Source organism: Lagopus muta, chromosome 21, assembly GCF_023343835.1.
Source record: "Lagopus muta isolate bLagMut1 chromosome 21, bLagMut1 primary, whole genome shotgun sequence".
Classification (NCBI taxonomy): domain Eukaryota; kingdom Metazoa; phylum Chordata; class Aves; order Galliformes; family Phasianidae; genus Lagopus; species Lagopus muta.
In genome coordinates, this window is record NC_064453.1 from 1,299,918 (window position 1) to 1,325,754 (window position 25,837).

The 25,837-nt window shown below is 45.8% G+C and overlaps 1 long non-coding RNA gene across 2 annotated transcripts in view; it reads right to left on the reverse strand.

Annotated features, from left to right (window-relative positions):
• The window catches only part of LOC125703393 (uncharacterized), a 54,073-nt gene that overhangs the window by 12,461 nt on the left and 15,775 nt on the right, over positions 1-25,837 (reverse strand). The window contains exons 1-3 of one of the 2 annotated variants that reach the window (XR_007380848.1): positions 24,939-25,026; positions 11,397-11,472; positions 1,579-1,658 (exon numbers count right to left, since the gene is read on the reverse strand). This is a non-coding gene — a long non-coding RNA (uncharacterized LOC125703393). Of the gene's footprint in view, positions 1-1,578; positions 1,659-11,396; positions 11,473-24,938; positions 25,027-25,837 lie in introns of those variants that run through there. The other variant, XR_007380847.1, reaches the window with a different exon arrangement.

Sequence of the window (25,837 nt, forward strand, 5' to 3'; positions counted from 1 at the left end):
TGCTTCTCTGGGACACTGAGTGGTGGTTCCTATCACTCAACCACAGCTGAGAAGTGCTTGCAAATGTGGGAGTAATATTTTGTGCATTCGGTGATTAGCAATTACCTGCTTTAAATCGTTCTTTGTATTAAAAAAAAAAAAAAGAAAGAAAAAAAAAGAAAAAAGAAGAATCTAAAGATGCTAAAAGCTTGGTGATAAAAGATGTATTATAATATGACAATGGAAACAGAAAAACAGAGAAAAGTTTGTGCTTTCTAGAGGAAAGCGAGTTACTCCCATGTCAGCTTTGATCTGTAACTTTTTGCTGTATCTCCTTACTTTCATATCTTTCTGTAGTGAGGCCCAGCACCTGTGTTTGGGTCTTGCCACACTCACACACTGAATCGCTCCTCAGTTCAGCAATGCACCCAAACACAGACTTCTTTCTAAAAGTTTAACCTACAGATGTCAAGGTTTTGCTTGTGGACATTTCCTGGCCAGAACAGTGGAAAATCTCCCGGTAAAAATGTGTTAGTTGTGCATTACTTACGTATTCATCCAGAGAAGAATAGATGCTAGCACAGCAAGGCTCTGTGCATGCGAGGGAGAAACACAGCGCATGTGTGCACTTCAGAAAGACAGACTGGCAAAGCCAGGAATACCAGGCAGCTCGTTTCAACAGCAGAGGCAGTCATTTAATGCATAAGTAATTATTCAAGAATAAATAAGTCTATTTTTTTCCCCGTGCTAAGGCATAACTTTTATTTAGCTGACATTATCTCCAAGGATCCTTAGCAGCCCAGGACACAGCAATGTAATACAGTGCAGTCTGGATGCTGTTATGTATTTATTAAGTTGTATCAGGGCCCATTTAGTAGCAGCTCTGCAGTTTATCAAGTAAATATCGAATGCCAAATACAAAAGAGAAGAAAATAGCAACATAAAAAATTTATCTTTGGGGGGAGGAGAGGGAGAAAGAGAGAGAGAATGGTGCTGATAATGTGATTGTGCCTTCAGCAATAGTGGCTAATATCCTTTTGCAAGGGGTGCAGTGTAAAAATATTCCAGAGCTGGGGGAGGAGAAGCAAAGAGAGGGGAGCAGAGCTGTTGTTTGTTTGTTTTAAAGTGTATTCTGGTTGCAGGCTGGGTCAGCGGGTGGCCAGACTGAGAAAATGAGTCCCCCGGGCTGTAATAATTGTAACTGTCAGGGAAAAAAAGTCAAGGTCTTACATAGCAGTGGTCTGCTCTGACTTCTGACCATGGAGAAATATATATGAAAACTACTGCCTGGGGCACTATGGGAAGAAACCAAGAGGTTTTAACTCCTGGTGGCTTGTGCTTATGAATTGGAAACCTCATTTTGCACCTTGGTGGTTTGTGTCTTTCTGATTGTTTTCATTTGCAGTATAAATGAAGCTAGAGATCCTCCTCTCCTTATGCTTACAGCTGTGATGCAATGAGCACATATTACTAAGCCAGCTTTGTATTTCTGAGTATCAAACAGCATGGAGACCGATAACTGATAACTGATCTTTTAACAGTGAATATTCACAAGGAGAATTTGAATCTAATTACATCTGCAGCATGTTCATTACTCACCAGAGAGCTCCACAGCTGCCTGCAATGGATTACTCCACAGTTGCACACAGGTAACTTCACTGACATCATCAGAAATATCCCTAATATAAAAAAATGCAAGAGAGAGGTAAGAGGCTGAAAAAGTTAAACCATGCAAGAACAAATCATGTAAGCAGGAGGAAAAAAACAGAAGCCATAGATTTGTTTTCTTTTTTCCATTTTTTTTTTGTGTTTGGTTTTGTTTTTAATTACGCAGCCATGGACTAGAAGTGAAACTGGTCAGGCTCCTCGTGAATCATCAATCTGATCCTTTATTTAAGAAAGTGTGGGAGCTTTCATGAAAAGTTTGCTAACAAACCTGAGCCCAGAGCATTTTGGTAATTCGTTATTAAGTGGAATACAAAATATTTATATATGTAATGAGACCCCAAATAAACCATACAAACACCAAGCACCAATTATTCTCAGTTTGATCATGACAGCAGCACCCAAGGTGTTGCTGGTAAATGAGGATAACTAATGCTGGAAAGTGATTTACTCGTTGGAAGCCACCACAGTAATGCACCGGGTAACTTTTATGGGCCCCATCTGCACTTTCCCCACTTTCCTTACAGCCTGCCTGTGTCTTGTGAAGGAAGTACAGCACACAGAGTGGAGACAGAGAGAGCAGTAAGTGTTTGTAGTAAGGGACTGAGTCCTGTAGAGCAGACAGGCACAAGTATGAGGAGAGAACACTGCCATGGCATTTGTGCCTGTTGGGGTTACACAAATAGCTCCCCTGCTTTGCCTCCCAGTAGCCCCAAATCTCAGTAATTCACACTTCATTGCATTTTACAGAGAGGCAGCAGAAAGAAGGGGAAAAAAAGGAAAACACAAATTTCAGAGCCTCGGTAGAGTCCTTTCCCTCTGCAAGGCGCAGTGCTAGGACGAGCACAGCAGAGACTCAAAGCCCAGCATGAAATACAGACCACAACAAGAGCACATTTTCACCTTCTTATCCTACACTAAACTTCATCGCATTATGCTTGGGAAGAGACCAGTTTCCAGAGTGGCATCCAGTCTCTCAGTTTAGAGATTTCAAGCACAGAGAAACTCCCACTCCCTTTCGGTGGTCATTCCAGCAGCTAAGAACATCCAGCGCTAAGAACTTCTTTGAGTTTGTCTCCTCCCCAGCAGTCTTTTTTCCTGCTGAGGTCTCAGTGTTCCCTCTCTGTGGAGACCCCCAAGTGTGGCAGTGAGGTCAGTGCTAAGCAAAGGGCACCGAAGCACCCGCAGTGCCTCCAGGTTGCTGCTTTAAAGACAGGAGCAGGAGTGGGAGGCTCAGCTCCCAAGGGATGCAGGCGATGCTGAGCCCTGCAGAGCCTCTCTCCTTTGCTGATGCTCTCAGCCTGGAACAGGTGCAGGGCTCCCCGTGCCCCCGCATCCCCAGAGCATTGCTGTGCCCAGCAGGGACAGCCTCAGCCCCGTGCTCAGCCCTCACTGCCCGGCCAAGCAAATGATTGCTCACACGGTTTTCTACTTTAAGGTGAAGGTGGTTCGTGTGGAAGATCTCAATGTCACCACAAAGCAGGGAGGGAGGCTGCGAGGAAGAGGAAGGCAGAAACCTTCACAACTAATGTCAATTTTCTGCATCAAATATTTTGATAATTAAACAAAGCTGATCAAGAGAGGAAAACAGCATGTCTCCAGAGCTCCGGAAGCAGAGGCCCATTAAATAGAAGAGTCAGAAAGTGCCAGAGGCGGCAGCCTCAGATTAATGGCACTCCAGTAATAGATTTTCCCAGGCACAGTCACACAGGAGACAACTACTGTGTAGCCAGAGCAGCGAGGAGGCCGTTAAAGCCACAGTAACATTAAATCACCTGGTACCAGGGGCGAGGGATGGATGGGAGAGCATGGGCTGGAAGGAGCAGGGAGCAGCCTGCTTGCAGACAGCAGAACTTTACAGCAGGGGAAGCAGCAGCTCGGAGGTACGATACACACACAGACAGACTGACAGCAGTGCCAGCAGGAGGCAAATATCTCTTCCCCAGATGCCCAATATCTGAGCAAATGTCTCTTCCCAAAGTGAAGCAGCATGCACTGAGCACTGCAGTGCTGGGTTTTGCTGAGCCTGGCCACGTGTCGCTTTGGTTGCTCCTCTTAATGAAGTGCTGGCTTTATCTCTAGTAGTTCTCCATTACTTTCAGGGCGTTAAAAACACCGTTTTGAAATCGTTTAAATGCATCTACACCTCAGGAAAGGAATGGGGAGGCAAGTAAGGAGGTGGGGAGGCAGCCCTGCTTCCTTGTTATCCTGTCGGCTTTATCTCAGCAGTGTTTGAACTGATCCTCCTTGAAATGGCCATCTTGTCTAAATCATTTCTATCCACTTTTATAATACAATAACAACAGAAACAAGGGCTTCTTCCAAGTCAGGCTGGCATGGATTAGCGTCCACTAGGAGAGCACTTTGCTCCCAGCTGGGGTGGATGGAAACCAGATGAAGTGGCTGAAAATCGGAAACAACTTTTTAGACGTACTTGAATCCCGATACGATCACATCACAGGGATGGGTTAAATTTATGATCTTATCTAGGATTTTTGTTTGTAATCAATCCCAGGCCCACTGGCTATCACTCACTACGAGCTTATGATTTCCCTGTGCTAACAAGGAAAAGTTGGGACATCAAACTGATATTAGCAGATAGGATCAGAACTGGAACGCCACAGAAAGAAAGAAAAAAGTAACACCCAAAACCACAGGACAGCTCTGCAGGATGTGGATTTCAGCCTTCGCCCATTTTGGCCCATGCTGCACACATGGACTACGGTGTGTGCAGAAAACTCCAGTTTCCAGGCAGAAAGATTTTGGGATAAAAGCTAACAAAACAAATTAAAGGGGAATACCCTGAGATCAAAGTACAGCTTCAGCATGGAAGTTATGTATCTTTAGTCATGCATATGCAGTGGGGTACGCTCCAGAGTGCTCTGATTTCCCTGCTTTTCCCTCGTTATAACATCTAGACACAGTGTATGTCCTTAACAGGTGACTTTTCAGTGGCAAATAAGCACCAAGGAATTGGGAAGGCACAAGAACAGCGCTGCTGAGCATTCTGCACAGCCCTGCAGACAGCGAGGAGTTCCAACTCCACACAGAATCGCTTTCTTCTCATCTTTGCAGGGCTCTGAGTCTAACAGTGTGACAAATCTGTTAATGTTTCAGCAGGCAATCTTGCATTTGTACATCCCCTTCAGTCATTTTCCATATGGAATTGGAAGTGTTTTCTTTCACAAGCAGTCTGTTGATTTCTTTCAATAGAAGCATAAAAACATTGTTCAAAATGGAAAAGTTTCAACCAAGACATTGGGATTGTTTCAAAAATCAGAATTACTGGGCAATCACTGTGAGTTCTGTGAAGACAAAAATTGTATCTACTGCAGAAATGGAATAGGTAGGTTCAGCACTTTGCCTATGACCACTGCAGGTAGGAAGGTGAACTGTGAGCCCCACGCTCCAAGCCCAATCCTTTCTCATAAAAATTTGGATACGTTCAGGTGTGCATTTGGTCCATGAGCTCACAATCAACGCTATGCAAGCAGCAGCCTGTGGTGTAATGAGCCCCCCAAAGCAAACACCACTGCAGCAGGGAAATAGCTAGGGCCAGGCTCTTTTATTGTGTACAAATCATATCCATAAATCAAGAATGACTCATCTGAAGTTATTGGTGTTGCTGTGCTTTAGAATGAATGGATCAGAATCTGGTCCACACATTTCACACATTTCTGAGAATCAACATTTGTAACTGTATCAGTAGCCTGGAATGTCTCCTAATTGGCACCAAATGTGAAACAGCTCATTACCTGGGTAGGCAAATAGCTCTAGAGAGATGTCAGAAACTGAATGCAAAGTACACACAGGAACATAAAGAGCAAACAAGTTCCATGCGCAGATAGGAACTGAGGTGTAACAAGCATTAAATAATAGCTATAAAATTTTATGTATGTACACGAATTCCAATATTACTTCATCCAAATTGATGCTTACGTTTAAGGTGTGTGCTGTTTTCCTCTCCGCGTGATAAAAATATTACTCATGAAATTTGTATTTGTGCTGTACAAATATCTTGCAAATTTGTACCACTGTACACTGATGGCGTGGAGATTTACGGGCGCGTGGAATCTTTTGAACCTATGAGACAGTGAGCAGCTTACAAACCAGCTGTGGAAATATTGTGTTATCCACGAGCTTTGTCACTCATACAGGTGTGCACTTTGGGGCTGATGTCCTTCGTGGGACCCAATAGATGATCTGCGTTGAGACGTGTAAAGGAACTGAGAAAGGTGCCCACAAGATGCTGAAAGCTCAGCATCAGGCAACCATCTTCTTTGTTAATCTTCAGAATAAAAAGTGCTTGAGGATCCCAATGTTTATTCAAGCAAATAAAGTTAATAAATCCTGTTAAAATGTTACTAGAGTTTTGCTGCTCTGTTTGAGATTTGTACCCTCCAGTCCCAATGCTGGCTGGGGAAAGGAAGTGCCATTAACTAATGCAGGAAATAAATCCTGCTTTGTCTGCAGCAAATGTGGCTCCTGGACATTCCTGCCAACAACAGACCGTGAGTTTGAACAATGCAGAGATGTTCCCTTCCTGCTGATAGGAGCAGCAGAATGGCAGAAGCCCATGCTGCTGGATGGACACAGCCCAGGGGCTGGCATGGAGGAGCTGTGCCCCAGCAGAGGAAGGCAATGCTCCAGGTGGGTACCTCACTTTTGGAGATGGGCAGTGCTGCTGCAAGAGAAATCCGCCCCTGAATTGGCCCTAAAATTTAATTTGTTCTTTGAAAAAAACCCTGTCTTGGCATTTTAGGCAGGGCCTTGGTGATTTACAACACAGAGTGACATTTCGAAAAAGATAATGTGGGTAATGAATTATTTGCTGATCCAAACCAACAATTGGACATACTTACTTTTCATGGATTTAATCTTTGCCGAGGCGTTAGCTAGCAAGCATGAAATATCACTTTTTGAAGGCATTCTGTTGCATTTATGCAGTGTACAATTACATTAGGCAGCTTTATGACACATTGACTCGGTCGAGTGTGATGCAATGTAATACAACCAAAGTAATACGAGCTTTTAAATGCAACATGATGGCAAAAATCCATCTCAGATCTGATCTTTGTTTCATATCAGATGCCAACTGTCATAATTCACAGGGACTCAAATCCTTCTGGTTTCGCTCACGTGGGCTCTATCAAAGCCAGAGGGATGTGCCCATACCAGCACGGAAGCGGCGTTCACTCAAACTGAACGTGCAAACAAATGGGTTGTGCTCACCAGCACGCATCCCTTAAGCTGGAGCCCAGAGCTCCACATTAGCTGCAATTCCTTTTCAAGCAAAAATACACGCAGGAGGCAAAGCTGGCAAATAGGAGCACAGAATCTCTGAATTCTATTTTGCTGGCAAGGAGCTTGGCCCACTGAGTGTCTCTGCTTGCACAGAGGATGCGGCTGTGAACAGGCTGGCTGCTCTAAGGACCCATCAGCATCCCCTGATCAACTGCTGCACAAGAAGCATCCAGATCTTGAGAACAAGTTACACACCATGAGGAGTTTCAGTGATTTCCTATGAGCAGTGCCCTGTCACAGCAGGCAGACGTGGGGCAGGGTCAGGGCTGGATCCTTTCCCCACACGAAGCATTTCAGCCCGCTCCTGCACGGCTGGGATCGGACAGTAGACAGCAATGTGTCCATTCCAATTTCGGTTCTGATCCTGGGATATTTCTAACTCTCTCCATATCCTTGATAGATAATGGTTTAATAAGCGATCTGTTTTTTATTTAAAGGGTCGGTAGTAAAACCCAGATCACATTTCTCACTTGGTGGGTTAAAAAACCGCTTACGCTCATTTCTGCAATGTAAAACGACACTATATCAAATCAAACATTTCCAGATGTGGCCAGCTTGTGTATGGAAGTGCAAGAGCAGCGAGCCTTTATACACAAGCTTCCCAGGTTTTTTAATAGGATTGGAACCCCACCTACTGGCAAAGACTGTTATAAGGACATCAGGACAAGAACACATACAGGCTTCATTTCTGGACTGGAAGGGCAAACCTGCAGAGGGGTTCCTAAACATCTGCTCTCACTTCTTAAAAAGTGCTTAAAAAGTGTCAACTGGAGTAAAGTGATTTTGCTCTTAATTCTGATACTTGAAATCAGATCAGCCATACACAGCCTTTATTGAGATAACAGTCCCACAGGTCTGAGGTATCACACTCCTGTAATGCACAGTGAAGATGTGCATTGTAAGTGATGCCATGACACTTATGGAAAATGAAGAATCAGGACAGAATGGATAAATATTCCAAATGCCTGCACCTGAATTAGAGAAGCTTGAAAGTCATTCTTATATTTTATTTAAAATCCACTAAAAAAAAATATAAATCCCAACACTTTCCATGTTACAGCTTTCATTTAGAAATAAAAATAAAAAAAGACCACTTATGCAACGTGATGTTTTTTAAGACTAATAAACTAAAGAAGGAGACATTCCCAGAAAGCAGAATCAGACACTGGCAATCAACGTTTTAACATCCCTGGGTGAGATACTTTCCATCTGCAGGCAGAGCAGCAGAGACCATTCCAAGGATGCAGAACCCACATATTGTTTTGCTCCATCTCTTTCATTATTTCAGCATCGACCCAGAAGGTTCCCAGGCATTGCTTCCACTGCAGCACAAGGTGCTGGTTCTGGGGGCAGGCAGCTGGTGGGGGGTGTTTGACATCAATCTGTGGCTCACTGTGGAAATCTGCTGTTAGGGGGAAGGTTCTCTTCTGCTCCTCAGAACCACCAGTCCCACTACTGACATCACCACTATGGGCTTAGGTCTCGAAATAAAGAGTGCCTTAATGCTAGCCCTTAAGTTCCCACTGCAAAACACAAGACAGCATCCAGCCCTGAATCAAGCTGCACGGTGGGACTGGCTCCCTGACACTCCTTTCTTTTGCTCTTACCCATTATGCAGCAGAGAGTCCAGCCAATGTCTACATGGCAATGACACAGAAGGAAAAAGTCCAGATGCTGCCTGACAAAGGGGAGAGAGATTGGGCTATTTGTAGTATCTGGCATATGCACCAGGCATGTCCAAATACGAAGAAAAAAATTTCTCTATCTTGGGCCAAAGTTCTAAGAAGAAAAAAAAAGAGGTTTTCAGGATGTGAGTCAGAAAGTCCTGGAAGGGTTTGCCTTGACAGAGTAATGATAACGGAAGGATAAGTGAAAGCATGGAGCTAGCTGGTGAGATAAGGTTGAGGTGGACACATATGCTTCCTGCCCACGAGAAGGGAAACAAGGCAACCCGAGTCTGAACATGCCAGCTTCCAAGAGCTTCCTCTGGGTACGGAGCAGCTCGCTCCTAAGAAGCGTGCTCCTGGGCACCGGCATGAAACAGCAAAAGGAGGAGGGGACCCACCTGGCCAGGAGGTTTGTGAGCATACCTGCTGCAGGCACTGCCAGCGGCTGCCAGCCCTCCCCTGCCACCTCCAGGGAGCCCAGCAGCTGCACGAGGGGCTTTCAAATAAAAAGCAGTTTGCATCAGCGCTGGGTTTGCTTGCTCTGCTATCTTCCGTGATCAAAGAATTGAAACAGCTGCATGTCTCAGCTCGCTGGCAATAAAACCTGCAGTTGATTGGCTTTGTCCTAACCCCACAGCTACAAGGAAAGTGCAACCACAGATTTGATGAGAAAAAAGAAGGCGAACACCCAAGCTGCATTTAGCCACGTTCTGCATCTTCCTAACCTGCAGTCTCCTAAGTGCCACTTACCCAATTAATCCAAGCTCTTCTACTTTATAAGCAAAGCTGTAACATATTTAAACAGCTTAGAAACTGCCCACCAAGCCATGCTCCCTATCTTATTCATCAGCTGCAGGACTGACTGTGCATTAACTAAGAAAGCACATGGCTTGATTAACACTTCCCCTGCCACTTCTCTGCTGCTCTTGATTTCTGCTAAGGCTGACATTTCCCAGCTTTTTTAGTGGAGTGGATCTCATCTCAGTAGGGACTGTCTTTTGGACCAGCTCCTAGAACATCCCTGCAGCAGCTATAGTAACTATTTTTATAGGCAAGTTTTATTAGGAAAGTATTTTAAATGGCCTTTGAATGCAATTTAGCAGCTGGAAATAAGGCAGTATGCCAGCACCATGTGATCAGACAATCCATGGAGCACCAACAAGTGCTACCAGAGGTCTCTGGTAGACCATGGTAGACAGACTGTGCTGATAGAATACACTGGGGACATTCAGTGAGCCAGGAGGTGCCCTGACACAGCAAATGCCTGAAAAGCTATGCTGTTCCTGGATCCCTTACTAAAAAAGCCCCTATTTCCAGAGTCCTAAATGGTCTGCTTGGAGCTAAAATGGCTGCAGAAATGGTGGGTTTTGTTACACAATGGATGTCAGTTCATCATAAACACGTGTGAGGACAGAAGCAGCACAAGTGTGTGTGCACAGTGAGCGTGCAAGAGGAGCGTGAGCTATGTGCTTATGGGGCTGCTTCTGACCAAACAATATGGGATATAAGGCAATGTAGCCCAAGCACACTGAGCCCAACATATTCATCTTCTGCCCCATACCCACGAGGCAGGAAAAGACCCGCTTCCTTCTCCATTCTGACCACAGCTACGTTTGATTCCAAACAAAGACCTTTTTATCCTCAGCACCCTTTAAACAGCCCTCTGCACAGCACTCACATCATCAGACCTAGTGGGACGAATGTTTTTCATATTTTCTGTGCAGCAAAAATCCTCCCCAAGAACTGCAACAGAGCTTTGCAACAAAAGCCTGATGGACAGACTGGGGAATTGAAGGTCCCTTCCAACCCAAGCCATTCTATGACTTGTGCTGGGAACCAGAGATGTAAGAGCGCTGTGGAGCAGCTGGCAGGCTCCAGCCCTGTGACATGGGGCTCCATGTGCAAAATGGGTTCCATCACCTGAGGAGCCGAGGAAGAGGCCTTCACCAGATGGTTCGAAAGTGCCCACAGGACAGAACTGCCCATAGGCAAAGGGCTGCCACAGGCTCCTTACACTACAGGGAAACGTTTCTCAAGGGATGCAGAGATCTCCGCATGAGCACAGGTGTGGATTGCGAAAGTGCTGAGCGCACACCAGGCCCTGCTGCTGGGGCCAGACTCTTCTGAGTGGCCAAGGCAAGAAACCAGACTGGCATACTTGTAATCAATCACAGGTCTAAGAAAGTAAAAACAAAGCTTGAAATAGCTGAGGACCCAGTTCTAATCCCAAGCAACACTGGCGCAGCCACATGCAGAGTTATGCGGTTTAAACTCATGCAGATGAGAGTGGAAACTGGCCTCCAGTTCAAGTGCATGCTGAGGGAAAAGACAGCTTTCCTTTTAGACATGACTCCAATTGTACAGTCTGAGATTCAATTAAGCTTTGCTTTCCTGACATCTCCTTCCAAATAAAGGCTCAGTCTTTGTGCTAAGCATTTTTAAAAATAAAATAAAACAAAATCATACATTTGGCAGGACCTGGACATTCCAGCTACTAAATTGTACTGTACTTTATGCAAAATTTCAATGCATTAAAGGGAAGGGGGAGGGTAGCCTCTTTGACCAGTGTCCAACTGTTTAGAACTGTTAAATATGAGTTTTTGCCCATGTTTACATGTGGAATGGAACACAGCCATTCAACCACAAAATGTTCCCAAAGCAAACATCCAAAACCTGGCTGCTGGCAAGGTATACTGACAGGATCGCCTGAAACCAGTCATTCACAGAATGCCAAAACAACAGATTACCATTGGTAAAAAATACACAAGGTTATTTTCTTACGTCCTGGGAAGAGGCCATCGCAAGTGACAGGAAACAGCGACTGGCAAGGCCGAGTGTAGGCTCAGGGTTTTTTCATCTGGAGGGAGAAAAAAGATCAGTGTTATTTCAGATCTGCAGAAAAGCATGCGAGTAAGACAATAAAGCTAGCACATGTTGCCAATAGCACATATGGGCAACTTGAATTAGAGCATGCATATTCTGCTAAGTCAGGACTTGCAGCATGATAAATAAAGCAGAGGGAAGGTTGGACAAAGCAGCCAAAGTGGGACACAGCAGCTCCAGATGTGTCAGAGGGGAAGGAAAGATCAGGAGGTGCCCTGTGCCCCTTCAGACAGAGCCAAAGCTCTGTGACAGTCCGCCACGTCCTAACCCTGCAGGGAAGGCTGGACCAGGAGGTTTTTCCCAGCTCTTTCCCAGCAGAGCTCAGGCTCCCTGCGATGCCAGGACCACGATGGCCAACCGTGAGATGTGTCCAAGATGTGGGCCGTCCACTGAGCCCCCTAAGAACAAGGGAGTCAAGGTCCCAGATCCCTTTGCCAACTCTTGGGTTGGTCCTTGTGCTTGCCATGCCTGTTTTAAGACTTTCACAGTCTCCACGCAACTGCAACCCTCCTGCTTCACAAAGGGCCACAGCTGCACCACACCTGCCTGCTGCCTGCCCCATCCTGCCCCGCATCTCCCACATCACTGAGAGTCGCTCTGCTGCTGACCAAAACCAACAAATAGAAATGTTTTGCCATAATGTTTTCTTTTCTCCTGCATGTTCACACCTCCCCACGAGCTGAGTGATCCCTGTACACACCGGATACGTGTTATTATTCCTCCTGTGCATCGACACCTTGTTGCATGAGCCGCGTTGATCGATTGCAGGTGCCCCTCTCTATGAAACTGGCCAGCGACCCACTCACAAACTTGCTGCGCTTGTTAATATTAAAATCATATGGCCAATACCCTCCTAAATTAGTTCAGGCTTGAGGTACTGCTGCTTCCCAGTAGGAACAGGGCTGCAACAAGCTTTCTGCAGGCCCCACTATTTATGGTAAACACTCCGCTTTGTTGAAATAACATAAAATTTTGAGATAAATCTATTCTAGCAAAGGAAATGTTGAAGTGCCACCACCATCTCTGTTCCGAATACTAACATGAGCCGCAGTGCAGCTGCACCAGGCAATACTCAATGCACAGGGCTGCTGGACACATAAGGACCACGTGTGCTCTGCTTTGATCAGAAGAGAGAGGGAAACTGTCCTGAAACTCTCAGTCAGAAATGGAGGGCTGGATTCCCACAGGGATTGCCCAGAGCAGAAGCAGAGCTGCTTTTCACCTTCCCGCACCATTTACCTCAATCTGCAGCATTTGTTTGCAGGTCCCAGGATCATCTCCAGGGAGTTCAGCTGCCACCAAAAGAAAATCAAAGCCCCTTAATGGCTTTCAAATATGAGGCATATTCCCAAATATTTATGATGTGTGCGTGCTGCCTTCATACCTTGTTGTCTGAGAAATATTTTAACAGGTGGATGGGCAACGATAGCTAATGGCAATTCGACTGATAAGTATTGGTACTTCAGTAGGTAAGTGCCAGGCTGTGCCCCATCACTGGCAGTGAGATGGAAACTAACAGAGCAGCAGGCAGGAACACAGGGCCGTGCAGTGCCAGAGCCTGTAGCCAGAGCAGAGGAATTTGCCTGTTTTCTGCCAGTTCTGCTCATGGGACAGAAAAACAAAGCAGCACAAAGCGTGTCAGTGTGTGTCACTCCAAGCAGAGTCCCCTGCCAGCTGAGGTTGCTTCCTTCCTTTGAAAGGATGAGCACCCGACTTCTTATCACTAAAACACACTGTTTCATTGCACAGACTGATGAGCACATTTTTAGCTGTGTGCTCAGATGATGCAGTGACAACAGGTTTAAAGAGACCGTGCAGAATGAGAGGCACTGAGTGGTGAACAAAGTAGCTGGGCTATGGTAAATCATCCCTCCTCGCTCTGAAGTTCAGCTCATGAGTTCAACTGTTCAGTGTAAGAATGAAATGCTGTGCTGCAAATAGAGGTGGTGCAAATGCCATTGTTCTCAAGCACCAGTAATTCACCTGAGCAAAATCTGGGTGAATAATCCACAGAATGGCATCAGCTGGCCAGGAAACATTGCTGGTGATCTGCCCTGGCCACTGGAAATCCAACTAGGAGCACGTTCTGGTTGTGAAAGTCAGTGAGAGACACCAACAACCTATGAGATTTTCCTGGAAATCCTATCAATATGAGCAGAAAATCTAGGAAGAGTGTGTGATTCTGCAACCAGGAGTTACTGAAAGACTGGAGTTCAGGTGCCATCGGTGCAGATATATTTAAGAGGAGAATCCCAAGGAATGTCTTTCAAAAAGTGAATAACGTTGCATGGACATCTTGTTCATCCTCTGCAGAAAAACATGGCTTTCTTTCACACATACACACTTCAAAGTTTTGACCGAGGTTCCTCCAGCCTACTTTTCACTGTTCAGTTTACAAGCAGGTACATTTAAGCACATTTGAGTACTCTGAGTTTACTCTTTGCAGGGCACATTCAGACCTGGCTGCAGATGGCTTTTTGAACTCTGTGCTCCAGACAGAAAAGCAAAGGGAGAATTTGAGGAGGCATGCAGATACAGAGTCATTGTGAGAACACATCAGCTGAATGCTGAGAGCTGCTAACAAAGTTGTGAAAGCAATGCATGCATCTTCAGGAGGATTTTCCCAGAACGATTGCATGCTCTCGCCTAGCAGTGCTTGGGAAGGCCACCCCAGAAGCTGATGGTTTAAGGTAGTTGAAGTGGGATTAGCCTCCATGAAAGACTCAGGAATACTTTTTCTCAGTGAAAGTTTACAATAATATTTTAAAGACTCTCAACCAACACCCATACTTAAGCTTTGAAAACAGATAATGCATTTTTAATGGGATTGCACATCTGACAAGGAATTTGACTAATTCCTCTGATAGCAGACAGCTTCCTCCCCATAATTCATCTCAAAAGGATCAAAAACCAAAACACTCCCTGCCATCTCTGGAATGGCCCCCCCTGCCCAGTGCCTGCAGAGGCTCAGCTCGGCTCCACGGCGGGTGGCAGGGAGCAGGGCAGGTCCACAACCCCACGGCCCTTCTGCCACAGGATGGGATGGAGTGAGGATGAAGAGGCCGAAGGCTTCAAGCCAGAGGCTGGGGTGCTGACTCTGAACCCAATGTCTTACGGGTTAATTTGGAACTTGGAGCTATCATCTGTGGCCACCAACGTCTTCGAAGTTGCTCGAGTCAGATAATTTCTCTGCTCTGGTGCACTAACAGCTGTGAAACACTGCAAGATGTTTGAATTTGAGGTGTTTGAGAAGGAAATGCATGAGGATTTTCATTAGCTTTTTCTGTTATTTGCCCTAATGAAGATTTCCTGCTCATAATCGTATGCTTTGCCACGGATTAATGCCCTGCTCCAAAGGAGGACACAAGTCAGTGCTCTTCTGAACCACTTGGCTGTGCCTTTAAAACTATTCCCAGCATAATCCTTCATAGAAGATCCACAGCACAAAACCTAGCAAGGTCTGTCAAGGCATTTTTAGCATTTGTTCTGTTAAAAAAAAACAAGAAAAAAACCCTGAGGTATTAGGGTGCACTAATCTTTAAAAAGGTTAATTTATTCATAGAGATTTTGACAGAGATGTATGGCTAGGCTGGAGTCCCAGGCACCTCATCCCAAGGGGAGCTGCCAGTGCGGAGACGGCTTCCCCGATACACAGAGGGCTCCAGGATGGGCCCACGCAGCACAGCCAGCAGGTTCTGTGCATCCTGGGCACTTCTGCTTCTGTGAGCAGCCCTGGAGCTGCCCCTGCTCCCAGCACTGCAGTCCCATGCAAAGTGCAGGCAGTGAAGCATCACACTGTCATGGAACCCAGCAGGTAATCAACCCAGCAATGCAAGGAAATTGGGAGCGTGTGGCTGAGCTTCTCAGCGTTGTGCTGACTGCTGGCAGCAGGGATGGGATGGGATGGCATGGCATGGGCAGCATATGGTGCTGTGTCAGTGAAAGCTTTCAGACACGTCTCTCCAGGCAGCCTGTGCTTCTGCTGGGTTTTACAGAATAGCATTCTGGGTTTCTCATATGCTTGTTCTCAGACAAAATTCAGTGAGACTACAAGTAATTCTCTGGATATTCTGAGCTAATTGATGCTCCAACAAGAGACACTGTGTTAAATAAACTGTATCCTTGAAATAACACAGATTGGAAAAAGTGAACCATAGTTTGTAATATTTGATCATGCCCTATCTTTTTCCACTGGGAACAGAGCTTGATCCATAACTGCACAAAGACCACTTGCAGATTAAAACTGTCCTTACTTCTTGCAGCTGAAGCAGGGGGTGATGCAGAGCCTCCAGACCTCTGGGGCCTCCAGCTGTCAGGATACTGTAGGAACTCAGCCTGATAACTGATTTGGTTGCTTCTTTTTAATTTGCTTGGAGTCTGTGCAATTAAAACTAAAGTTTCCACAGGGTGCAGAAGGATAGAGCTAATTTGTGAGTGCCCTCTCGTTTCAGCAGCAATTGCTCAATGTCAGGAATACCTGCGCTGTTTCTTTCCAGCTCTTTCCCAAAAGAGGAATGTATTCCTACTGATACAGACGGGTACCTGGGCTGCAGCCTTGCTCGGCCACCTGCATCTCATCTGCATCTCATCTGCATGTCACCTGCATCTCTGGCACTGCAGAGGATAGGAGACAAGCTCAGTCAGCGTGAGCCAAAAGCAGTAATGCTCCGCTGACCAGAGCTAGTTAACTGCTAGTTTAGATTATTAACCTCTCGTGTGTAATGAGAGTCCTGAGGCTGCTTAAGCCACAAGACCAAATTTCTCCTAACCACAAACATGGAATCCTCATTAATACGAATCTGAGACACTTTCCCAGGAAGAAATAATTTGTAGAATGTAGAATCCACCCAGAAGCAAAGGATGCTGGATTTAGAGCTATGCCTGAAACTTCGGCAGCTCAGTTTAATTTGTCCCCAAGGAGAGGGAGGAAGGTCTGCAATGAGAAATTGATTTTTATTTTTAATTGCCAGGTGTCACCAGGCCTTAAAGAGAAAGTTTTCTGATGATTTCCCCAATGCCTCCAAATACTTGTAATTATTTTCTGGGGAATTTTACTTGAAAAATGGTCTATTTCTAACTGAATTTAAGCCTGCTTTATGCAAACAGTAAACCAGCTTGTTTGAAAGTAATCTTTACCCAAGGGCTAGCAGAGGAATAAAAATAAATAAAGCATGAGAAGTTTTTACAAAACCACAGACACCACCAGGCTTTCCAGGTCTAAAAGAAGAAAATCGCATTCTGTGGACTCCCCTTTATATTTGTGTAACTCGTGTTTTTTAAGATGTGCTTCAATTGATATTTGGATTGAGTTACCCAACCATCAGCACCTGCTGCCTCTGCAACGGAATGCAGCCTTATCCAGCAGCATGCAGCAAATGGCTGGGGACAGAGAGCTCAGTTATTGCATGCATCTGAAGAGAAGGTAAGGGTTCAGCAACGTGACAACTCATTTTCAACCTCTGTACAATCCTAAGCCAACATGCTGGAGTTCCCTACATGGCCACAAGCGACCCAGTATCCCCCACTGCAGGACCGGGGTGATGCCCAGCCTGCAGAGCAGCTGCCTGCTCCCATACCAAGCCCCAGGCACAGCCCTGCGTGTGAGCCGTGCAGCAGCAGCTCCCTTCTGAGGGGCTTCTGACCTGACGGGCTTTGAAGTAGAAGCGAGCAGTTCTCCCAGGTGGGATTATGCTGTAACAGAAACAGGGGGTGGCTTTCCCAATTGTTCTGCCTGCTCCTTGAAACACGAATCCCCTCCTTTATCCTCAAAGAGCAGCAGTGCTGGCTGAAACCTGAAGACTGCAGGAAGGTGGAGGCATTTCTCTGAAGTACGACGGGAAGGACCTTAACCTTGTACTGCCAAGATAACACCCTGTGGGAAAGTGTGCTTCAGAAACTCACATCCTCTGATAGCCCAGCAGAACTGCTTCAGGATCGATGTCCTGGAAAGCATCAGCACGTAACGCTCCATCCCCTGTCTGCGCTACTATGCTGGCAGGAGCTCTCTGTAATGACAATCGCATCCCCCCCTGCACACACTGGTTTGCATTACAGAAAACACGGCCCAACAGAAAGCCAATTTCTCTGCGCTGCAATTGGGTTTGGACTAATTCCAAGCAGTCACTATCTAACAATCTCTTTCCAGGAGTTCCCACTCACTTCTCCTGTATCAATCTATTTTTATGTTGGTATCTTGTTTTAATCTTTCCTTTCACGTGGATGTGAGTGCAATACCAAGAGCAGATGTGGCTCATTTCTGTGTACAACAAGTCTCAGTCGTAATACATTTAAAGAGCTTTCTCAGGTGTGTTTGTTTGGCTTCTATAACGTGTGGACAGTGTTTTTCATTAGATTTATTTCTGGCAAGTTTCATTGAAATCAGAAGGTTCAGTTGGGCAGGTTTTTCTCTCCCACTCCAATTTAAACCCATTTTGCAGTTTTAGCAACAAAGGGATATTATCAGCGACTGTTGCTTGGCTCAAGGGTGTGCTGGATGTCCCAGATGTTGGGACATTGCATTTCTGCCAGCTTTACCCACGGGGCACAGCTGGGGCAGCCCTAGGAGCTCACAGCTGAACCAGGAGGCACAGGGCAGCTCCTGCCATGCACATCACGCCTGCTCTGTGCACACACAGCAAATGTTATTCTGCCTGTCGATAAGGAGTATTCCACCAGCATGAAATTCCCTTCAAACCACACACTGTGCAGGAGTGAATTTAAACAAGAACTCACAACACAATGGCAAGTAATAATGGACTACACAGGTTTCATTCCTGATGGTCATCGCCAGCTCAAGTGACAAATAAATTCCACAGGCTTCCACCTCTTCCTGAAATACAAGAGCTTGTGGGATCAGTGAGGATCAAGACGAGCCATCGAGCGCTGCCAAAGCATCTGAGCAATGGGAGCTGCTCAGCTTTCCTCTGTCTGTGGGCCACAAAGGGCCGTCACACTCACAGCCACTTATCTCACACTGCTGCAGGATTTCTAGTGCTGTGCTACAATTGTCATTTTGGTGTAAGTGAACCTCTTACAGTGGAACCATATCAGACCTTCCCTGGTTTATTGGATAACAAAAGTACTTCACATTTTCATTTCAAATAAATATGTTTTCATGAGCAAGGTGTAAAATCCCCCCAGTGCAGTTGAGGAAATGTGTGCAGCTTAATATCCAAATATCGACCAGTGTGACACAACCCCCCTCTGACCATTCAGATATTACAAGGTCCCAAGATCCTGAATTTTGCAGCATTTTTTTGTTTTCTTTTAACCTTCTGCTGATGTATCTGATCAGTTACATCAGGAACTGACAGTCTGCTATGGCCCATTAACAAGCATTTCATCCACAGGTTCTTCAACCTGTGCACGGTTTAAAATCGTCTGCTAAAGCACTCCATTTTTCCAAAGCAATACATCATCAACCTAAAACCTGCAAGCAAAATGCACAAGAGGAAGACGAAAGCCACAGCACTGTGCTCAGCAGTGCCACATCCCACCACCAGCTCTCCCACCTCCTACCAGAGATCTATAGGTATGGATTCCACTGCCCAGAGCAAGTTCCAAATTGCACTGAGCATACTGCAGCCTGACAAAGAGCTTCGTGGCCCCAATACCTCCTTGTGACCTTTCTTCTTCACTGGGTATGCTGTGATGCTGGAAGCTCATTTTGGTGTGTGCATCTGAGCAACAATTCTGATAGCTTTATGATTTTTACTTTTTTTGACATTTTACACAGGACAGATGTTGTCACCAAGGCTTCTCTTGTAAACTAGATATGGAGATGGCTTGGATTGGGTTACCTTGGTAAAATAGTTTAAAATAAATAAAAGGATGGTTGGTCTCTCTCGGATGAATTAGCTTGATTGGAACTGTCAGGTTAAAAAGGTCTAAATAAACAGTTGTGCATCTACCCTTAATGGAGTTAAGCACCCAGGACAAACAGTAAGGACACCCAGAATGAAAGCCCAGATGAAGGAATTCATCCCTGCACAGACGTGGGTGATGTGTGTGTAAGCACCTCCTAAACTTCAGTCTGAAGAGGGCTTTGGGCTTCTGGAGACCACAGATTTGATTCTCAACAGCCACTAGAAGTCATAAGAATGTGCTGATTCCTTTTTCATGCTAATAAATAATGCCATGGAAATTTAAAGGTGGAGTCGAGAATGCCTGGAAATGAGAGAGGTCACTTCTGCTCCCTGAAGCCTCTGAGCTCCCTGCAGAGGAAGGACGGGACATTGCTCCAAACCAGTGCTTCCAATTGTTGAAGTCCCTAAAAATCAAAGTTATTCCACTCCTCTGTTTCCTTCCAAAGGACTAAACACATCCCAGTCTATTTACAGTGGTGGTGCGCAGACCCTCCCTTCCACTTCTGTGCCCTAAGTAAATCAATCCTTCACTGGCTGTAATAGTGTGCAGAGCAGATTTTTGCATTGGGCGTTCAACACATCTGTGCAGTCCTGCCACCATCAAGGGGTGATTCATCCTGTGAAAGGGAATTTGATGATATCTCAGAGAAGATACTTGCACCAACTCAGGAGGAAGTGCTGTAAAACTCAACGAGGCATCATCCTCCAGCCTGTCAGGGCATTTAGAGGCTCACAACAGAGGAAACACCACTAATCGGAGACCCCTTACTGTAGACCCCTTCTTTTACGTTTGCCACTTTGAGCTGTTCAGACTGAAGTTTTCATCCAAAACCATCATCTAAATAGCTCATCTCTGGTTTGGGCTTGTTTGTACACAAATAAAGACCTTGCAAATAAAGGAGTACCTTGCTAAATATCACCTATGGCCAACGCAGTCCCAAACAACCAGGAGGTTTAAATTCCAGCTTTTCAGAAATCACTGGATGCTGTGAGGCCTTCCCAGCTAACAGCTATGAATAAAGCACAGAAACAGAGGTACCTACACAAAGAATTTGGCCCATAGCAAACATACGTTATTGTAAAATTGTCCAGAAAATAGATGCTGTTCAGACCAGAAATTACCTTAAATGACTGTTGAGTTGACTGGGTTACAATATTTTAAGGATCATAAAAATAAATATAGTTGTCCAAACAGAGAGATGCAGTGTGTTGCCAAGTCAAACAGCCCGCACGAAGGGGTGCTCGCCCCGCGCAGCGCTGGGCTGCCTGTAAACTGCAAGCGCTGGGATGAAGTGACTCTTTGTTCAGTCTGTGTGTTTAAAAATTGACGAGTGCTCCGTGGTATCAATCATGCCTGTCAGACAGCACAAGTGCAGATCTGTTACACTTAAAGGGTTGTCAAACGAGACATGATTTAATTTGTCATTTTTTTTCTCTCTCTCTTAGTGCGGCATGCACGTGCTCTTCATTACTCTTCATCATCGGGGAAAATGAATACATTTTTTGTATAATTTTTTTTCCTCGGGAGGGTGGAGGGATGGTTGTTTACCAATGACCCAGCACTTGTGAAGAGATCATAAGCAGCTGTTCCCTACATGCCCTCACGATCTGAGAATTTAACGAAGCCGCGGGAGGGGTGGGATGGGAGCAGGGCACTCAATGGACAAAGGCCTCGCGATGCACGGCGCTGCAGCCTGCAAGCACTGCCCTGGGCCTCCACAAAGCTTCCCTCCCCTCCAAACTCGCGTGAAAGCGACTTGTTCCTGGGATCTTCATGTTGTTCACGGGAACGGAGCCCACGGGAATTTTGCTCGCTTTAGGACTGCAAGATGGAACTCAAAAACCTTCTGATTTCTGCAGCTCTGTGAGCTGGATCTGATTCCTGGGAGAAGCTCTACCTGTTGTTTCAATCCAGAAGTAAAGCAGATGTGTGTAATATCAGAGTGCTGTGGAAAGGAAAGGATTAACTCATTTGTTTCACAGTTAATGTTGTTGAACTTTTTTTTTCAGGCAACACGCAGCTGCATTCTTCAATTCGTACTGCATACATCGCAAGAAGTTGGACTGAAGAACGTGAAACCTGCCTTGTTCCTGGTAATGACAGCTCTCCTGCCCTGCACTAAATGATGTCTGCAGCCAGGCTCACACCAGCACAGCAGATGCCACCAGAACATCCCTGCAGAACCAGCAACCGGGCCGGTCCATGTGGAAGAACCTGAACTGAGCTGCTGTTCCTGCAACTCCTGGGGAAACGTTTTACAGGTCCCCAGTGACAATGGGCGTTAATTAAGCACAGCGCTCACCTGGCAGGTCTCATCATGTTCCATCATGGTAGAGCAGCAAGGTCATATCTGCAGTGCTCCCTGGACGTGAACCTAGAGACACAGCACTGGGCACTGGAGATCAGTGACAGCCAACAGGACCCACCGCACACCTCCAGGCCATGAACAGAGAGAACTGGAGCCCTGCAGGATGGAAACACTGATTTTCTTCCCTACATCTCCTAGCTACTTTTCTGCTACAGCTCCTTGGGCGCCCGTCTCTAGCCAGACTTTATTTCAGTGCCTATAAACGTAGTCAGGATGTGAGGAAAACTACCAGGATAATTTTATCCCTCACGGTAAAGGAACCCATATCATGGACATTAAACCCACACAAGGTGAACAGCAGCAGTCCCAAGCCTTTGCCTATAACACAAGCCCCAAAGCAGCCTCAGTGCCCAACAGTGAGCTATTTCTCAAGGCCTGCTGCTCAAATGGAGCAGGAAAATACCAGCACACTGCCAACATCTGCACACCCCACAACAGCAGGGAATTTATGTGATAATGAATTATCACAGAGCATTAGAGAAGGTCAGAAACCAAATATAAGGGCAAACCAGTCGGCTGCAGCTCTACCTTCAGCCTGAACAGCACCATTCCAAGCACCACATCTGCAGGAGACCAGGAATATCCCATCCCTGGAGGTGCTCAAAGCCACATTGGATGGGGCTCTGGGCAATCTGATCTAGTGCCTGATTTAGCAGTTGGCAACCCTGCCCCAGCAAAGGGCTTGGAACTGGATGACCTTTGAGATCCTTCCAGCCATTCTGCAGTTCTATGAACATGAGCAGCTAACAGAGCTGATGCCCCTGGAGCAGCCAGCAGCAGGAGGGAGCCAGGGGGACAGCAGGCCCTAAGCTTGTGCTTGATGGCTTTTCTGAACTGTGTCCCAAATCCTGCTTTACCTATTAATGTGAATAGCCTTATTGAATTCAGTCGGGCAGCTCATGGGAATACAGATAGAAAACCTTGGCTCTACTTCGGTAAACTAAATTTCAAGAACAGTCTGAGTATACCATAACAAAGACCCCAAAGCCAGTGAGAACCATGAAAGGAGCTCATTTCATTACTAAATCAATTTATAAGTATAAACATGGAGTTATCTGACTAAAATATGGGTTTTCCCTATTTGAAATACTGCACCTCCAACTTACTTGATGTCACCAATAGGCACCCCTCAAGGAAGCAGGCAGCATGCTGCCTTTGGATACCCAACCATAAATCAAGAGATTTCCTGAAGTCTGCCTGGAATAGTGGAGAGTAGCCAAAATTACATGAAGTGCTATTTGTGTGCTATTAGTTGTGGGGTGTGTGGGGGAGTGTGGGAAGGAAAAAGGGGAAGAAGGAAAACCACTTTCTTAATAGTTCCTACGATATTTGGAAAACATTCATTCATTGCATCCATTTATCAGGCTTCCATGTAATAACTCCAGGTCAAAAAAAAAACAAAAACACAACCATGACGGGGTGGTGGAGAGAGGAAATCAGGGATACTGGGTTTTGACTAGGAAAAACTGGAATGTTGTCAACGTTTCCATTTAAAAGAAATATAATTACAAAGCGATGTCTGTGTCTAGGTGCCATGCAGTGGCAGCAGATGAGGTCAATTTGTTCTGCTCAGCAGTTTCACATCTGAGCAACAGCTCAGTCTTACAACTTTTAAGATTGCATGTTCAGACAGTGCAGCACTCCCACATATCCACTGCAATGCCTCCAATAGCTGGAAGAGCCTGGCTGAGGTCCCACAGCAAACCCTGAACCTCGCGTCCCCCAGCCGTGCCTGCAGCGCTCAGGGCCGGGTTCTGCAGCACTGCAGGGCTGCGATGCTGCGATGTATGGCAACGATACGTGGTGTTGAAGAAGAGACCCCTATGAGAGGACACATCGTCACTGCAGACACGAGCTGGGCTCCTCTCCGCCTGAGCTCCAGAGCCATTCCCTGCTTTCACTGGTGACCAAAACATCACAGAGTCATCTAGTGGCCAAGGGGGATCCTACAGAGAGCGCTTCCATTTCTCGACATGAAAAATGGAAAGGTAGCTAGCAATTAGCTCCTGGTATCTGATTTCACCGTGAATTTGAAAAATGCAACAGGAATCAAGAAACCGAGATGAAATAAGTGCCCATGTGAAGCCAGAGCCCGAGGATGGGAGCGAGCTGCTCTTACAGCACTTGAGCTGTCATGAGTGACCTCCCCTGCTGAGTATTGATCCTGGCTTAAATGCAAAAATTTGGTGTCAACTGTCATCTGCAAGGAAGACAGATCTCACTGCAGCGAGATCACAAATCCTTTCTCTCATTCTTTAGCAGATCACATCCGTGGTTGTCTTTTGATGTTTCTAGCTGAGAGAACACTTTTATAAAACAAAACAAAACAGAAAACCTCTTTGGGAATCCCTGTTGGCGCGATGTTTTTGATTAGTGCTAATGTTTTTCTGGCCGGCTGTGAAAATGCATTTAACTATAATTGAGTAGGCATTGTAATTCCAAAGCTTTATGAAACAAAAATCCACAGAGTGACAATCTGATACAGAAATCTGGCAAAAGATGATGTATCTTGCTCCTCAGAGACAAGCTTAATGGAATAAAAATATTGATCTAATATAGAAAGATTGGATATATGTTTTCCTATAGCTTCCACTATTATCAAGGGGGCAAGGGAGAAAATTCTTAACATGAAAACCCATTCATATTTGGAATAGTTTCCTCTTAAAGGAAATGGTGTAATTGTAATGTCAGTGCTCACTGTGCTGCAAACCAGACAAAGCACCGAGGAGCGCAGCGCGGAGAGCAGAGCTGCAGGGCGATGGCATGGACCCATCCTCACCACTGTGACTTCTGTGATTCCACTGCTTCTGATTTCACTCAGATTGGAAGCAGAGGAGAGGGAGGAAGGAGGAGAAAAGGAATTCCTTGCCCTCACTAGCACCACAGTTATCCTACGCTTTATTCTCTCAGCCAGAGATGGACTGAAGTAACTTGCTGGCCACATCCTGAAGAGCTCCTTCTTATGGTGGCTGGGAGGAAATCGTGTGTCATCTCCACTCAGCCCTAGAGCTGGAAAAAGCAAAGCCTGCTTGACTTCCATACAGTACATTTCTGAGAGTACTTTTAATTAATGCTCTAAATTAGACTGTCTTGCAGGAAAAACAAATCTGTCGATGGAACAGACTTTTTAATTTGTGAAACAAGGCGCTCAGCTGTGCAGCAGGAATGGTGACACCACCAATTTGGCTGTGCTGGCTGATGCTAACCTGAGCAGGGCTGCAGTGCCATCAGGACCCGTCCACCACCGGCCCTCCTGCTTCCTTCATCCACGCAGAGCTCTGGGCACGGTCTCTCCCTCTTTGCATTTTGAAAGGGGAAAAAAAAAAAGACTGAAAAAAAGAACAACCCAAAAGAACACTGCGGATAAAGAAAAAATCACAGCATCGAATCAATTAATGCGAGTTCTTCCTAACTTCCACGCAAGCTTTGCCTTCAATTAGCATGATCTCACTGAACCCTCTTGTGTAGGCCTGGAGCAAAAGCAATGGAAACTTTCTCCCTTCTTGTTTTAATCTTTCACCAAGTCCTGACTTTCGCCTCCAGCCCGTCTAATTGAAACTAATCTTCGCGGGCGAGGCCTGTCTCTTTCCCTTAATCCCTCTCTAAGGAAGCTCACATGGTCCCAATTACAGCCACACCGGCCCCTTTTATTCCCCTCCTCGTCTCTTTCTGCCAGTTTCATTTTTTGAAAGTTTGCATTATTAACTCCATGCTTGCGAGTTCCTGTCTGTCACGGGGGCCTAGAGATGTTATCACTGGTTGCCGATGTATAAGGTTACCATGAAAGCATTTTATGGATTACATTTTGCAAAAAGGCGATAGAGGGCATGATAGCCAGCACAGTGGCGAGCTTTATAGGAGTTTATATCTGCAATAAATGAGAGGCCAAGGAAGTGTTTATCTTGGACTTAAGTGTATACCTGCTTAGCTATCTGAAGGCAGAGACAATAACAGCTAAGAGGGGATCGCTGCCATTCATGCAGGGCTCTCACAGAGGTGCCTGTGCATTGGGCTGCGGTGCTGCGAGGGAGGCAGCAGAGCCACGACCAGCAAACCCGGCCGGGAATGTGTTTAACATTATGGAGTTAATGAGGTTATGAGAAGG